The following is a 16,664-nucleotide window of genomic DNA, read 5'->3' as shown; positions in this document are numbered from 1 at the left end:
ACCCTTACCAGGTTGGATTAATAGAAGAGATAGACATGATCCAGCGAAAAGCAGCGCGATTCGTCATGGGGACATTTAGTCAGCGCGAGAGCGTTACGGAGATGCTGAACAAGCTCCAGTGGCGGACACTTCAAGAAAGGCGTTACGCAATACGGAGAGGTTTATTATCGAAATTACGAGAGAGCACATTCCGGGAAGAGATGGGCAACATATTACTACCGCCCACATATATCTCGCGTAATGATCACAACGAAAAGATCCGAGAAATTAGAGCAAATACGGAGACTTACAAGCAGTCGTTCTTCCCACGCACAATTCGTGAATGGAACAGGGAAGGGGGGATCAGATAGTGGTACAATAAGTATCCTCCGCCACACACCGTAAGGTGGCTCGCGGAGTATAGATGTAGATGTAGATGTAGAAATGCTTCGTAACATTTACGTTCATACGCCTACCCTCTCATGCCAGTTTCCTGGAAAACCCTCTTTTGCGCTCTATAAGGAAATCTTGCAGCTCTCTTTTTCCATATTGTTCATCTGCGGTAATGTTACTTACTTAAGCCATTATCTCGTTATATGTCACTTCTAAGTTGCTTTCCTCGTTCCTTATCCACTGTATATCAAGTTCGTTAGGACCTATTTCCCTTTGAAAATACTCCTGCATTAGTTCTAAGTAGTATCTCCTCTGTGTCTTTTCAACAGGACTAACGCTATTACGAAATGTAATCTCACTTCTCCCGCCGTTTACCTTAATAGTCATGTTGGCTTTTTCGAAATGCCAAATAACTCCATGGTCCACTAACACATCAGTTTCTTTTATAAGGACAATTAAAGAATCACAGACCGCCACCATGGCACTAAACTCCACCATTCTTTACCACTTTATTCTTTACAAAGAACTAACTCCTTGTACAAGTAACACCAGTACCTCATTTCTGTTTACTATTTGTCTGTAACGTCCCTCTGCAACGGGTCATACCTCGCTACCCATGTCAATGACTGCAGCTACCTTGAGGCCATTCATCTCGACATCTACTATGGGTTACATTCCTCTTTAACTTCAATCACTATTCTCCTAAAAGTGATTCTCTTACACTTCCTCAGTCCTTCAGTCTTCTTTCATCAATTGTGTTAATCCTATTGGTCTGTCTACTCCTTGAGTTCACGCTTGGACCCAGCACAAGATCCTCACTGCTTCTCTCTCTCAGCAACATTTCTCCCACCATCCCTAACCGCTCTGCTATCTTCATAACTCTCGTCACGTCGGCCGCAACATCTATTTCCATGTTGTCTCTTCCAATATCCTGTTCCTCTCCCGTTACACCCATTGTTATATCTCTGTTCTCCCATATCCATTTACGATATCCAACAGGATCCCATTCTTTTTTACTTTCACTAGTTCCCCACTTCACACCTTTCCAATCATTATTGCTTTCTCTTTCCTCGATAATGCATCTAATTGGTCGAGAGCTTGTAAGGCAACCTTTATATCCTCTTTAGTGATTCCTATCCACTTTTCGTGCACACTTAACCAGTACCACTGCATTTAAATATCTTCACATAGTGAGCTGTCAAGACAGAAAGTATTTTCACAAGAGCTTTGGAAATAATATTGGAAACCATGGCATCCACTACCTGAAAGATACCTCTCCTGAAAAATACTGCTTCATGCATTTTGTTGTATTCTGTTTGACCGGTATTTATCTACGAACTTCTTAGTGAATTCTCATATGACTGACAGGATTCTCCTGCCCTCATTCCCCAAGCTGGAGCACCCCTTTCTATTTTTATGATGACGCAACCTATCTTTCTCATTTCCTCCCAGGAATCAGGTAACACTCATTTTAATTGTTTTATAATAACATCTGGATGTAACTACGGAAAGTAAATAGTTTAAAAACTGGCATTCATTGTGCAAATTTACAGTGTTTTTACTTTTAGTTTTTTTTTATTATTTTTAAATCTAACGTCTTCTCTACTCTCTCATCAAAGATGTCAGTGCCTCTGGCAACCAAATCACTGACCTACTGCTAAGTACCAGCTGCTTTATGAGACACCTTTTGTATTAGCTGTTATAATATTTTTAACTGATTGCATTCTGTTAAATAATATATGTAATTCATTTTAGAGATTGTCATGTCTCGTCACTCAGTATTTTAAAAAAAAAATTACACCGAAAGTTCTTCGTCAGTGAGCCTCATAAAGTATGTACTGTGTTCTACTATTGTAGCCTCATCATCAGTTATTCCGTGTGACATTTCATTGGTTACTTTCTTCCATTCTTTCACGGTTTCCTCTATTTGTTTATCTGCTTCTTTGCATTCTTTGTTAACATTTTCATTACTTGTATCTAGTCTATGATTTGTGTCTTTTTTAATTTTCTGAATAGTTTTCTTTATTTTAATCAAATTATTGATAAAATTCCCTAACGAATTTTCTGTTACTATTAGTCCCCGATTCGGTAATTGTATCATTCATTTCTTTCATTTTAATAAATTCATTTCAAACATCTGGCTAGTTTCCCTACAAGATTTTCTAGTTGCCTCACTGATCTCTTCGGTTTTGACAAATTCACCCTTGACAAATCTCAAAAAGTTTTGCAAGAATGTACTTTGAAAATTATCCCCCATTTCAACGTCATTAACTTCTTTCTCATTACTAACCACCGGAGTACTTGCTTCAGCAACATTTCCTGTAGCGTCCACATTTTTATATCTTTTGGCGACATTCTTGTAAATGATCTTCTTAGTATTGGCCTTCGGTACGTTATCTGCCAGGCCCACATCCTCTGCTTCTCTTGTAACATTAAATAATGCATTCTGCATTCTCTGCTTTCAATAAACTCCATGGTACGATTTAAGTCACTAATAATTTCTCCATAATCTACTTTTTACTGAGCCGTAATCTGTTCTGCACGTTTCATTAAGTTACTCGTTCTTACTTTTTGGCTTATGCTACTTCTTCTCACCGTCTCCTATATTACAAAGTTAATACATCTTCTTATAGCCGACGTTATCTAAGACTTACTTCAGGTAAGTTTCTCCACTCTCCACACAACGTATCTGCTTGGAAAATGCGTCGACGCCTCGCTGGGAAGTCGAACTACGGACCTCTGCTTACGCGCCTTCAGCGTACCCCTCCCTGCCGCTGTGACGACCTGCTTCTCCCTGTGCGCAGAAGTGTGTCCACCTGGCACGTGGGTGCACTCGCCACATCTGTTGCAGCTTCTTTCTTCATCTTCCCAATTTCTTCTTCATGACGTTTCACTCTCAAAATATTCGTAGTCCATGCACTCGATTTAACTCTTCGACATTACGAAAGTTTTCAAGAAAATTTTTGCACTCCACGACGTGCGCAATTTTATCTCGATGTTCCTAATCGCAAGCTATAGATTACAATTATTTTTAGCTCAGAGCTTACTTTCCACTTTTTCTTCCAACGCATTGGATTTCTAATATGATCTTATCGGTGTGTAAAATTCACTACCTGATTCGTGTATGCAAACCATAACGTTTGTTTTTTAGGACTTTCCCTACACAAGGGGTGCCATGTGTATTTAAGCCTTCATACAAGTTTCTCAGTTCAACTACCATTCCGTAGAAAGTGGTAAAGGTGACGTACAGTATACTAAGCAAACCTTCACACTGAAGGCTGAACTAATGAAGGCTATTCTTTCTTAAATCAACTTTGTGAAAAAGTGCGTATACATTCCTCCCAACTGTTCTATGTGACGATTTCGTAGATTGTATCCCTAAAAGCAGAACTGGTGGTGCACTGGATTCTGCAGAAGATGCAAGCAGGCAACCTGTGATTCTAATTAGTGGCGCAGGTAGTCAGTTTCTATGATATAAATCACGGGATGCCACTACGTTGCATTTCATTGCAAAAATCACAAAAAAGTAACAGATTAATATAAAGAGACAATTCCCTTCACAAAGTTAATATGTTCCTACTACATGGTAACGCTGAATATTTTATATGAACAGTTACGACAAGTTGACAGGTGGCGGTAGAGAGAGGGTGAGACGTAAGTGCGTACAATGAATCCCTTTACCCGAAAATTTTTCTTCTTCATATCTCCTCTGTGTTAACACAGACGAAGTGTTACTGATCTGATATGTAACACGATTGCAGTATATAATAGGTGCTTATTTGCTTCCACTGTCATGAGTGGAATGCCTGTTGTTGTTGTGGTCTTCAGTCCTGAGACTGGTTTGATGCAGCTCTCCATGCTACTCTATCCTGTGCAAACTTCTTCATCTCCCAGTACCCACAGCAACCTACATCCTTCTGAATCTGCTTAGCATATTCATCTCTTGGTCTCCCCCTACAATTTTTACCCTCCACGCTGCCTTCCAATACTAAATTGGTGATCCCTTGATGCCTCAGAACATGTCCTACCAACCGATCCCGTCTTCTGGTCAAGTTGTGCCACAAACTTCTCTTCTCCCGAATCCTATTCAATACCACCTCATTAGTTATGTGATCTACCCATCTAATCTTCAGCATTTTTCTGTAGCACCACATTTCCAAAGCTTCTATTCTCTTCTTGTCCAAACTACCTACCGTCCATGTTTCACTTCCATACATGGCTACACTCCATACAAATACATCCAGAAATGACTTCCTGACACTTAAATCTGTACTCGATGTTAACAAATTTCTCTTCTTCAGAAACGCTTTCCTTGCCATTGCCAGTCTACATTTTATATCCTCTCTACTTCGACCATCATCAGTTATTTTGCTCCCCAAATAGCAAAACTCCTTTACTACTTTAAGTGTCTCATTTCCTAATCTAATACCCTCAACATCACCCGACTTAATCCGACTACATTCCATTATCCTCGTTTGCTTTTGTTGATGTTCGTCTTATATCCTCCCTTCAAGACACCATCCATTCCGTTCAAATGCTCTTCCAAGTCCTTTGTTGTCTCTGACAGAACTACAATGTCATCGGCAAACCTCAAAGTTTTTATTTCTTCTCCATGGATTTTAATACCCACTCCGAATTTTTCTTTTGTTTCCTTTACTGCTTCCTCAATATACAGATTGAATAACATCGGGGAGGTGCTACAACCCTGTATTACTCCTTTCCCAACCACTGCTTCCCTTTCATGTCCTTCGACTCTTATAACTGCCATCTGGTTTCTGTACAAATTGTAAATAGCCTTTCGCTCCCTGTATTTTACCCCTGTCACCTTTAGAATATGAAAGAGAGTATTCCAGTCAACATTGACAAAAGCTTTCTCTAAGTCTACAAATGCTAGAAATGTAGGTTTGCCTTTCCTTAATCTTTCTTCTAAGATAAGTCGTAAGGTCAGTATTGCCTCACGTGTTCCAGTATTTCTACGGAATCCAAACTGATCTTCCCCGAGGTCGGCTTCTGCTAGTTTTTCCATTCGTCTGTAATGAATTCGTGTTAGTATTTGGCAGCTGTGGCTTATTAAACTGATTGTTCGGTAATTCTCACATCTGTCAACATCTGCTTTCTTTGGGATTGGAATTATTATATTCTTCTTGAAGTCTGAGGGTATTTCGCCTGTTTCATACATCTTGCTCACCAGACGGTAGAGTTTTGTCAGGACTGGCTCTCCCAAGGCCGTCAGTAGTTCCAATGGAATGTTGTCTACTCCGGGGGCCTTGTTTCGACTCAGGTCTTTCAGTGCTCTGTCAAACTCTTCACGCAGTATCGTATCTCCCATTTCATCTTCATCTACATCCTCTTCCATTTCCATAATATTGTCCTCAAGTACATCGCCCTTGTATTGACCCTCTATATACTCCTTCCACCTTTCTGCTTTCCCTTCTTTGCTTAGAACTGGGTTTCCATCTGAGCTCTTGATGTCCATACAAGTGTTTCTCTTATCTCCAAAGGTCTCTTTAATTTTCCTGTAGACAGTATCTATCTTACCCCTACCTTACATTTGTCCTCTAGCCATCCCTGCTTAGCCATTTTGCACTTCCTGTCAATCTCATTTTTGAGACGTTTGTATTCCTTTTTGCCTGCTTCATTTACTGCATTTTTATATTTTCTCCTTTCATCAATTAAATTCAATATTTCTTCTGTTTCCAAACGATTTCTACTAGCCCTCGTCTTTTTACCTACTTGATCCTCTGCTGCCTTCACTACTTCATCCCTCAGAGCTACCCATTCTTCTTCTACTGTATTTCTTTTCCCCATTCCTGTCAATTATTCCCTTATCCTCTCCCTGAAACTCTGTGCAACCTCTGGTTCTTTCAGTTTATCCAGGTCCCATCTCCTTAAATTCCCAGCTTTTTGCAGTTTCTGCAGTTTTAATCTACAGATCATAACCAATAGATTGTGGTCAGAGTCCTCATCTGCCCCTGGAAATATCTCACAATTTAAAACCTGGTTCCTAAATCTCTGTCTTACCATTATATAACCTATCTGATACCTTTTAGTATCTCCAGGGTTCTTCCATGTATACAACCTTCTATCATGATTCTTAAACCAAATGTTAGCTATGATTAAGTGGTGCTCTGTGCAAAGTGGAATGCCTATGTTCTAATTAATGTTCACCAACTTGCAATCTTCTTTAGTAGTTGTTCCCTGAGCAGAAAACAGCACATAGGTCGTGTATCCGTTATCTGAACGCATTAGTAAACACTTGGCGAGGAAATGACATTGTATAAAGTATTAAATCTTCAATTAATTTGTTTAGACGAGTTGCCACTGGCTTTTTATTAACAGAACACAAAAAACTGCACAACTATATTCTAATTTATGAATCACAGATAATTTCCAGTATTCGCACTCTCATAAAAACGAGACAAAGAATTGCGTACTTGTGTAAATACTATCAAATAGTTCTCAATTACACATTCAGTTAACCAGAGATTGCCAATTAAGTCCTCAATCGATACCGACTAAGGCAGACTGCATGTCTGTCTCTCGAGACTAGCGAACCAGCTCAGATTTACAAACAAAGACATTTCTAATTAAGTTTTAACTGATGCCGACTTTTTTCATACAACATGTCTGTCCTCTGAGACTGAAGAAACAGCTCTGATCTTATAACCGAACCACTTCGCCTGCCGTTCAAGTTAGGCGCGATCCGAAGATCTTCGATGTGTTCAGTCTGCCTTTCCGTTTAGCAACTGTTTACAATTCTGGGGGGGATTAACACTTTTGAAAAAAGGAATGACAGCCTGCTCTTGAGAGATGCTTTTACATGAAGTGCAAGTAAATATGCTGTTCCGTTTCTTCTAATATTAATAACAGAATATTATCATTTTCGTGCACAACATCCGAACGCGAAAGCTAATCGTGCAAAGGGCCACATTTTTAGCGGTCTTTCTCACGATACCCGTACCGAAAAAACCATCTGTCATCGGTAACTCACACAACATTACGTTATCTTCCCGCAGCCGCATTCTCAACTGCTCTAAGAAGAGCATCTTGTAGCCAAAAATGATGGCTGTCAAGCCAGAAATATTACACAGTCTCTGAAAGCATTATACTTCAGACTCACATACTAACGTGATCAGAGTATGTCCTATCGGTGATTGGAGAGCTTGGCGTGCTACTGAAATCTCTCGCTGGCATTGAAAGACTTCGTAGCCCTTCACTAATCTTTGGTAAGCCGACAGTATTCATATGTTTATTAAATTTGTGGATTTACTGGATAGCGTTACTATTGTACTGATGCTCTGATGACCAGTAGTCGCCTATTAGTACCAGTTATGCCAAAAGAAGGCCGAAATCACAAATATTTACTAAACTAAAATCGGTGCTTCGAGCCAGAACAGTAGTGCAGTAGTGCTCCCTCTAAACCTTGACTGTCGAGTAAGATCTGTTCTCTAGGCTCGTGTTGCCCTGTCCACTCGTACGCAGCTTGTGGTCTAGTGGCTAGCGTAGCTGCCTCTGAATTACTGGGTCCCTGGTTCGATCCCCGACAGGGATGGGCATTTTCTCTTCCCGGGGACTGGGTGTTAGTGTTGTCCTCATCATTTCATCATCATCATCACCATCATTCGTGGCAGTGGCTAGATTGGATTTTATAACAACATTGGACTGTGTAAAAATTGGGAGTATGTACGGATGCTGATGACCGTGCAGTTGTGAACCTCACAAATCAAACATCATCACCTCCGCACTACACAAGTCAACATCGCTACTTGTAACCTCCCCCTCACTTACCGACCTTAATGACAGTGAAAATGAAACCGCGTGTACCTAATGGGAGATTTGGAAAAGCAATCGTCACCGAAGTTAACCTGTCGGTAAAGAGGGAGGAAAGGGTTACATCTAAATGAAAGGAAATGTGCTAATGAAACTGGTGGAAATTAATTTTGAAAAGGGGTAAAGTTAATAAAGAAAGTAAATGTGCAGCCGTTACGTTAACAATTAACTAGCGGTAATTAGGTATTTGAGATTTGGGGGAAATCACGGTCGCCAGTCCTAAGGACAATTACTATAGTAACTGAAGAAGAAAGGTTATTACACATATAATTAGCACTAGAAGCGTGGCAACTGAAGGTTGACACGTGTAGTGTGAAAACTGAAAGTTTGTCAGAAGTATTAAATTTCGCTACACCCTGACTTAATTTAGCAAAAGAATTAATAAAACCGGAAAATCGAAAGTTAATTTAGTGACTGAAGTTAATAGTGAGCTTTCTTTCTGAAGCACATCGAAATTCAGTAAAATACGGTTAGTCTTGGACTACCTCAACAATCATTTCAAAATCTACTTGAATCTACGCAATTTAGAAATAAGAGATTTAACTTTGAGCCTGAATTAAATGATTCTGAACAATTAACAATAGTAAAATTTAGTACGTACCAAGCTGAGCTGCAGTCACAGGTAAGCTAAAATATGGTAACAAAACTCGCACTCTTAATTTGTGCTTGTGTAATCTGAATATTGTAGCCAGCTAACTGAACTTTGAAATTAAAGCAGTGAAATAGAATTAGCTATATTACTTTAGTGCTGGCGTTTAAATTTCAACGACACTCGGGTTCATTTCGGAAATGGAAGGGACTCTGCTTGGTAATGCAATTGGGACAATGAGCAACAAACGTTCATGCTAAGTTGCTGTAATTATAGTGACGAAAATGGAACAAGATTAAAAGCTGAGGTCTGCCATACAGCTCTAAAACTTTACGTGCGTCCAGTCTTCCTTGTCGGTTGATTGAAGGTTTGAAGCCGTCGGTCGAGGAGGTGGCGACAGTCACTCATTGTCGGCCGTCGCTGTTGCAGAAGCTGGATGTTGGCGCGCCTTCTTCTCGACACGGTCACCAGACGAAACGGGCTCTTGATGTGCGCTAGTTAATGTTTCCCGTCCGCGACACCATGTCAGAAACTATCATCGCAAGTCGAGCGCAATTACATGCTGCCAAACCCCGAAAGCGCGGCAACTCGCGGGAGCGTCACACAACACACCTGCTCCACTCGCTACTCCCGCCACACTCCTTCTCCTCAGCCCGCGCTCCACGCGGCAGAGTTAACACTACCAAAGATCCTACACACTTTGATTCTTCACACGACCTATCGATGTAATCGTTCGATAGCAGTTTTCCCTAGGCAAGACCCAGCGTAAAAATACAAATAATATTTACGAAACAACCCAATTATACATCGACATAAATGCATAAATATACAAATAGTAAAACAATTACAAAATACAAAGAGACAGAAATGTCATATCTTGAGGTAACAAAGCAAGGAAAAAAATAGTACAATAGATGGAAATAGGAGGATATGCATTTCCGGCGTTACACGTGCCCCACATTGTCTGAGGATGTTCGTGTAATGTAAACAGACTCAGAAAATGTCCCAATAAAGAAACAGCGGAAATGAATATGCTCAAAACATCAAAAAAATTTAGCATTCGTCTAATTAACCATAACCCAATTTTTTAGACAATAATAATTGAGTGGAGACACTCCTAATCGTATTCCACTCTGTCATCTTGCACAAAATAAAACAGGTTGACAACATATCAAAATTCATAGAAAACATAGAAAATGGTTTAGCTATTCCAAAATCATTAAAATTCGTAACACTATAAGAAATGGAATACTATTTGCAGAATTGATCAGAGTACATGGTCATAATAAACAGGTATATCAAAATACGCAAACTAATAATTAATTACATAGAATACACAATTTTATGTAAACTTTTCATAATTAATATTCTCGTCATGTCCAATTAACGCTAAACAAGAAAATAATATACAGCAGATAAAATAAAACATAAATATTGACAGTAGAATTCTATCAGCTGTCCAGGAAGAAAAACACTTCCGCCTTCCGTACCCACAAGTACAAAGAATGCCGACAGTGGCACAAGAGCCGACAGTTGCACAGAGCCGACAGCGGCTTCGCCTCGCAAGTATTGTTGCGCCCGCCTGTGCGGCACGCTTGATTTCACCTGCCTGTGTGACGGCATTTCCAGAACGTCCGTTTCACTGAATCCTTTAGGAAAAACTCACTCCCGAGTAATCTCAAAGAGTCCCTTAATACTATCACAGCGGATAACTTAACACTGTCCATCATGACACGCATGTACTAGCCTGAAACTTAAAACAGTGTCTAAGTACATCGGCAATGACTAATAAAAACACACATTCATGAAATATTACAGCAAGTTACAATATCATATTTACATTCCTTAATCTACTGTGACTCAGCTGAAAACTTAAACTAGCAGCTTGGATTTTTCAGATGATTACTAATCAGTTACTCTTAAATCATTTAGTCAAAATTAATTACTTATTAATTACAACTTCTTTAATGACCTCTAGGTCAGGCAAAAGCATCGTAACATGGCACATCCTTAAATCTTACACTCTGTATTTACATACTGTACAAATTACCCATTGTGTGGTATTAATCGATCCTAGGTTGGTACAATTTCAAGTCTACAATATTCCGTATACCTAATCGTTTTCCAGAGCTTGGATACTCTAAGCAATAAGCATTTGTGTGAGGTATACCAATGACTTTATATGGTCCATTATAAACAAACTTAAATTTAGAGATTTCATTGTCTGTCTCGCTCGATTTCTCGTGAGCTTTTACAAGTACTAAGTCTCCGATTGCAAACATAGCAAAACGCGCTTTAGCGTCATGACGACGTATGCGAGCATCGGCTTTTAGCTTCATTACTTCTCGCAAACGATCTTTTTTCACACCAATACTAATGTCAATCCGTGGAGGGAATTTGTTTATCTCTTCCAATTCACTTTCTACACTTTTGTCAATGCCGAAATTCCTCACGTTACGGCAGTTCAAATTCATTCCTACATCAATGTCATCCGGCCAGTTAACAATGTGTATAGGCTGGTATTGCCTATGCACACAGTCTCCTGCCTCGTCAAAACTAACTACTATTGTTTTATCTTGTGACATACATGTCACAGTTTTGCTTTCGCAATTAATCACTACACGGTACTTTAATAGCCAATCTAACCCGATAATTACTTCCGTAGTCAAGTCTGGCACGACGAGAAACTCTTGTTCAAATCGTGCCCCACATATCTCGAAGTGGACAAAAATCTGTTTTGTGACCGATTTACTGGCCTTCCCAGTAGCACCGATAATTTTCACTCCTGTTACTGGCATAACTACGATGCCAGGTCTGTCTTCCAGTAACTCAAATATTTTCCCAGATACAGCACTCAATTCTGCACCGGTGTCAATCAACCCGTTTAGTTGTAGGTCATGCATATTAACAGACACTACTATCTGTCTACACTTGTCCTCGGCTGTTTCTTTATTTTCCCACAGTAAATCCTCGTTTATATCCAGGTCATTCCAGAAAAAAACCATCCGGCTTTGACCCTAAATCCGGCTTATCTGGCGGCTTTTTCAGCCTCTGTTCACTTACAGTTTTAATTTCAACACGTTTGTCCTGAGGCTTAGCCTGTAGCTTCGCCTCCAATACCGAAACCTTTTCCTGTAACTCGTCAACTAGTGAGTGTTGCTTTGCTATCAATTCATTAATCGTCACCTTCGTTGATTCCACTTTGGTCAGATTAATCTCATCCGCCAATCTACCTGGAGGAATGTGTCCAGTAGTTTCTGCAATTACTTCCGCTAGATCTGCGCAACCCACACTGCTATCGTCTGACCGTATAATGTCAGCTCTAACCTCATACACGTTGTAATCTATGTGCTTTTCTACCAATCGTGTCCGGCTATCTTTAAAATTTTCGCAATCTTTCTCCTTAATACTCTCGCAATGTTTAAACTGGAGGTTTGCGTCGGATGGGTCGGTTACTTCTACCACTGAAACTTTCGGTAAGGTCTGCCGGTTAGGGCCAGAACTTCCCGTTACTACTTCAACATCTAACTCCTGCGGGACGAAACACGACGAATCTTGCTCGTGCTCCCCCGTAACATCAACTATTTCTAGTAAAGTCTGCCGATTAGGGCCAGAACTTTCTATCATTTCACAAACACTATCTTCCTGCGGGACGAGACGCGGAAAATCCTGCACGCGCTCCCCATAAACGCTTCTCCCATACAGACCCCTATAATCTCTTAGTTCGTCGTATAAGCGACCGAACTGCCTTAACCAGACTTCATCCCTCTCTGCATCCCCTCGCTCGATGACGGACGTTTTATCCGACATCTGATCTTCTCTCAACACTCGTGAATCATTATTAAACTCAATCTCCAGTTCCGCTGTGGGTATTACAGCTGCCACTTTATGATCGATTTCCGGAACACTACTTAAATTGTTCTCACTGACAGCGAATGTATTTTCTACTGCCGTGTATACAGCTGATCTACTACTTGTGGGTGCACTCTTTTCTCTTAACACTGGCACACTCTCCCGCCGTTGATTATTCCATACGGAATTTTCATAACGGCGACACCTGGGTTTTCTCTTGTTATTGGGCCGCCAAAATTTCTCCACGCCCGCTCGGCCCCTCACCGGCGCGGCTAATGGTTTCCCTGTCTCGTCCCAGCAGATACGCTCCCCGGATGCTGCTGAGGCGGCTGATCACACCCTCCGGCGTTATTACTATTCTGTGAAGCCCGTATCACGTTAGTATGATACTGGTTTCTGTCATTCCTGTTATTATTTGCATTGTACCGATTGTTATTACGGTCCGAACCATTATTGTTATTGCTGCGGTATGCATTATTCCCATGGTTATCATTGTTGTGGTTGCTGTGGTACTCGCTGTTGTTACCACGGCCTCTACCACTGTCGCGATTATTGCGCCAATTGTCCTCGTCCTCAACTCTTTCCAGGAAATCATTCACTGTCCTATAATTGCTTCCTACGTAGCGTTTTGTATCATCTGGAAGCTTCTTGTAGAGTTCCCAGACTATTTCGGATTCCGTGCGGCGATCACGCAAATATTCCAACTTGCGGATCCAGCCCTCATCGAGCCGCGCGAATTCGCATTGAAAGGCCTCGATACGACAAATTCGCGCCAGACACTTTGCTGTTTTTGCTCTGACCAGTATTCAGCCAGAAACAAATTTTTAAACTCGTCAAAAGTCAGGTTCGTAATGTTGAGGTTTAAGCCCCAACGCTTGGCATCACCAGCCAGCACATCAATAACCGCATTAATTTTTCTCTCATTAGTCCATGATCTGGGTAAAACTCTTTCACAATTTTTAATGAAATCCGTCGCGTGTATACCGCCTTTTTTCAAGGGGTCGAACCGCTCCTCTTTCGTCAACAATTCCGAACTATGTGCACAGATTGGCACATAGCTCTGTTTTTCGTCAAGTTTCTTTTCTAATTCCGACACTCTCGTAATTACTTGGCAAGTGGCTGTCGCAAGCGTTTCCACTTCCCTCTTTTTCTCTTCGCAGGTATTAGCCTGCTCCCTCACTTTAGTGTCTACTTCGGACACTAAAGCCTTTAAAGTTTCCACCTTCTGTTGATCCTCTTTTTTCACTAATTGAATTTGTTCCGTCACCTTATTCTCGATGATCGGAGCAACTGCTTCTCCTACACTTTTCTCGATTCTGCTAATTTCGGAATCAAAACGAGTATTTATGCTCGCAATTTCCGCCTGAACGCCTATCATTTCCCGTTTACGATTACCGATTTCGGTATTAATTACAACAATATCTTCTTTGATTTTATCAACTTTTGTATTAACAACTCCAACATTGTTGTTAACAACGTTAATAGCTTTGTTCTGATTGTCTAGCATCCGTTCAATTTTTTCAGACTGAGCTTCTTGCTTGGCAGCCTGAGCTTCTTGCTTGGCAGCCCGAGGCTCTTGCTTGACAGCCTGAGCTTCTTGCTTGGCAGCCTGAGCTTCTTGCTTGGCAGCCTGATCTTCTTGCTTGGCAGACAGAGCTTTAATTTCTGCCGATTGACTCTTGATTTCGTTAATCAAAACATTCAATAAATCAGTTAAATTCCCGGAAACTACGGGTTTTACTTCCGTAGCGGCTTCCTCTTTAATTGTCCCCCCGTATTCGTCATCAAGGGATTCACATTTGATTTTCACTTCCGATTCCGAAACATTTTCTAAAGTGTGGAATTCCATTTCTGTTCTTTGTTGCGTTTCGGCGGTCGCGTCTTTCATGCTAGCCGCCTGCCCCTGAACAATGGGTACCGCGGTGCGCGTTTCCCACTGTTCGACCGATTGTTCCGTATCCAAGTCTACCAAATTTTGGCAATTGTTGCCTTCACTCATTTTAATAATTTTCAATATAAATGCCAAACCTCAAATATAATTAGGATTACTCCCACTACTTATTCTCGCTGACGTAACGGCCTGTACGAAACCAGTACTTTGTTACGAGATTTGCACAATGCAAAATTCGTGTCCAGAACAACCTCAAATCCGAAGATTGTCCTGTCACCAGGTAGCCACGTGTAACCTCCCCCTCACTTACCGACCTTAATGACAGTGAAAAATGAAACCGCGTGTACCTAATGGGAGATTTGGAAAAGCAATCGTCACCGAAGTTAACCTGTCGGTAAAGAGGGAGGAAAGGGTTACATCTAAATGAAAGGAAATGTGCTAATGAAACTGGTGGAAATTAATTTTGAAAAGGGGTAAAGTTAATAAAGAAAGTAAATGTGCAGCCGTTACGTTAACAATTAACTAGCGGTAATTAGGTATTTGAGATTTGGGGGAAATCACGGTCGCCAGTCCTAAGGACAATTACTATAGTAACTGAAAAAGAAAGGTTATTACACATATAATTAGCACTAGAAGCGTGGCAACTGAAGGTTGACACGTGTAGTGTGAAAACTGAAAGTTTGTCAGAAGTAATAAATTTCGCTACACCCTGACTTAATTTAGCAAAGGAATTAATAAAACCGGAAAATCGAAAGGTAATTTAGTGACTGAAGTTAATAGTGAGCTTTCTTTCTGAAGCACATCGAAATTCAGTAAAATACGGTTAGTCTTGGACTACCTCAACAATCATTTCAAAAGCTACTTGAATCTACGCAATTTAGAAATAAGAGATTTAACTTTGAGCCTGAATTAAATGATTCTGAACAATTAACAATAGTAAAATTTAGTACGTACCAAGCTGAGCTGCAGTCACAGGTAAGCTAAAATATGGTAACAAAACTCGCACTCTTAATTTGTGCTTGTGTAATCTGAATATTGTAGCCAGCTAACTGAACTTTGAAATTAAAGCAGTGAAATAGAATTAGCTATATTACTTTAGTGCTGGCGTTTAAATTTCAACGACACTCGGGTTCATTTCGGAAAAGGAAGGGACTCTGCTTGGTAATGCAATTGGGACAATGAGCAACAAACGTTCATGCTAAGTTGCTGTAATTATAGTGACGAAAATGGAACAAGATTAAAAGCTGAGGTCTGCCATACAGCTCTAAAACTTTACGTGCGTCCAGTCTTCCTTGTCGGTTGATTGAAGGTTTGAAGCCGTCGGTCGAGGAGGTGGCGACAGTCACTCATTGTCGGCCGTCGCTGTTGCAGAAGCTGGATGTTGGCGCGCCTTCTTCTCGATACGGTCACCAGACGAAACGGGCTCTTGATGTGCGCTAGTTAATGTTTCCCGTCCGCGACACCATGTCAGAAACTATCATCGCAGGTCGAGCGCAATTACATGCTGCCAAACCCCGAAAGCGCGGCAACTCGCGGGAGCGTCACACAACACACCTGCTCCACTCGCTACTCCCGCCACACTCCTTCTCCTCAGCCCGCGCTCCACGCGGCAGTGTTAACACTACCAAAGATCCTACACACTTTGATTCTTCACACGACCTATCGACATAATCGTTCGATAGCAGTTTTCCCTAGGCAAGACCCAGCGTAAAAATACAAATAATATTTACGAAACAACCCAATTATACATCGACATAAATGCATAAATATACAAATAGTAAAACAATTACAATACACAAAGAGGCAGAAATGTCATATCTTGAGGTAACAAAGCAAGGAAAAAAATAGTACAATAGATGGAAATAGGAGGATATGCATTTCCGGCGTTACAAACTTACGGTCCGGTAGCTACCACTTTCTCCGTGGGAACCGTTTTACTGCTCACTGTCGGCTTATTCTATAAGACTGGTTAGCGTAGCGAATAGACATTGGGTATCTGCCGAGTTTCAGTTTACGTAAAATTTGGAGAAATAAATACCCCTGAAATAAAGACACACTTCACACATTGTAGCTACAAACAGGCTTGACCTTATCGACAGTGTCAGTAGAGAGACAGGCATTACTGTTCAC

This window comes from Schistocerca cancellata, chromosome 6, assembly GCF_023864275.1.
Source record: "Schistocerca cancellata isolate TAMUIC-IGC-003103 chromosome 6, iqSchCanc2.1, whole genome shotgun sequence".
NCBI lineage: Eukaryota > Metazoa > Arthropoda > Insecta > Orthoptera > Acrididae > Schistocerca > Schistocerca cancellata.
The sequence above is the reverse complement of the archived record's forward strand: the minus strand, read 5'-3'. Positions refer to the sequence as shown.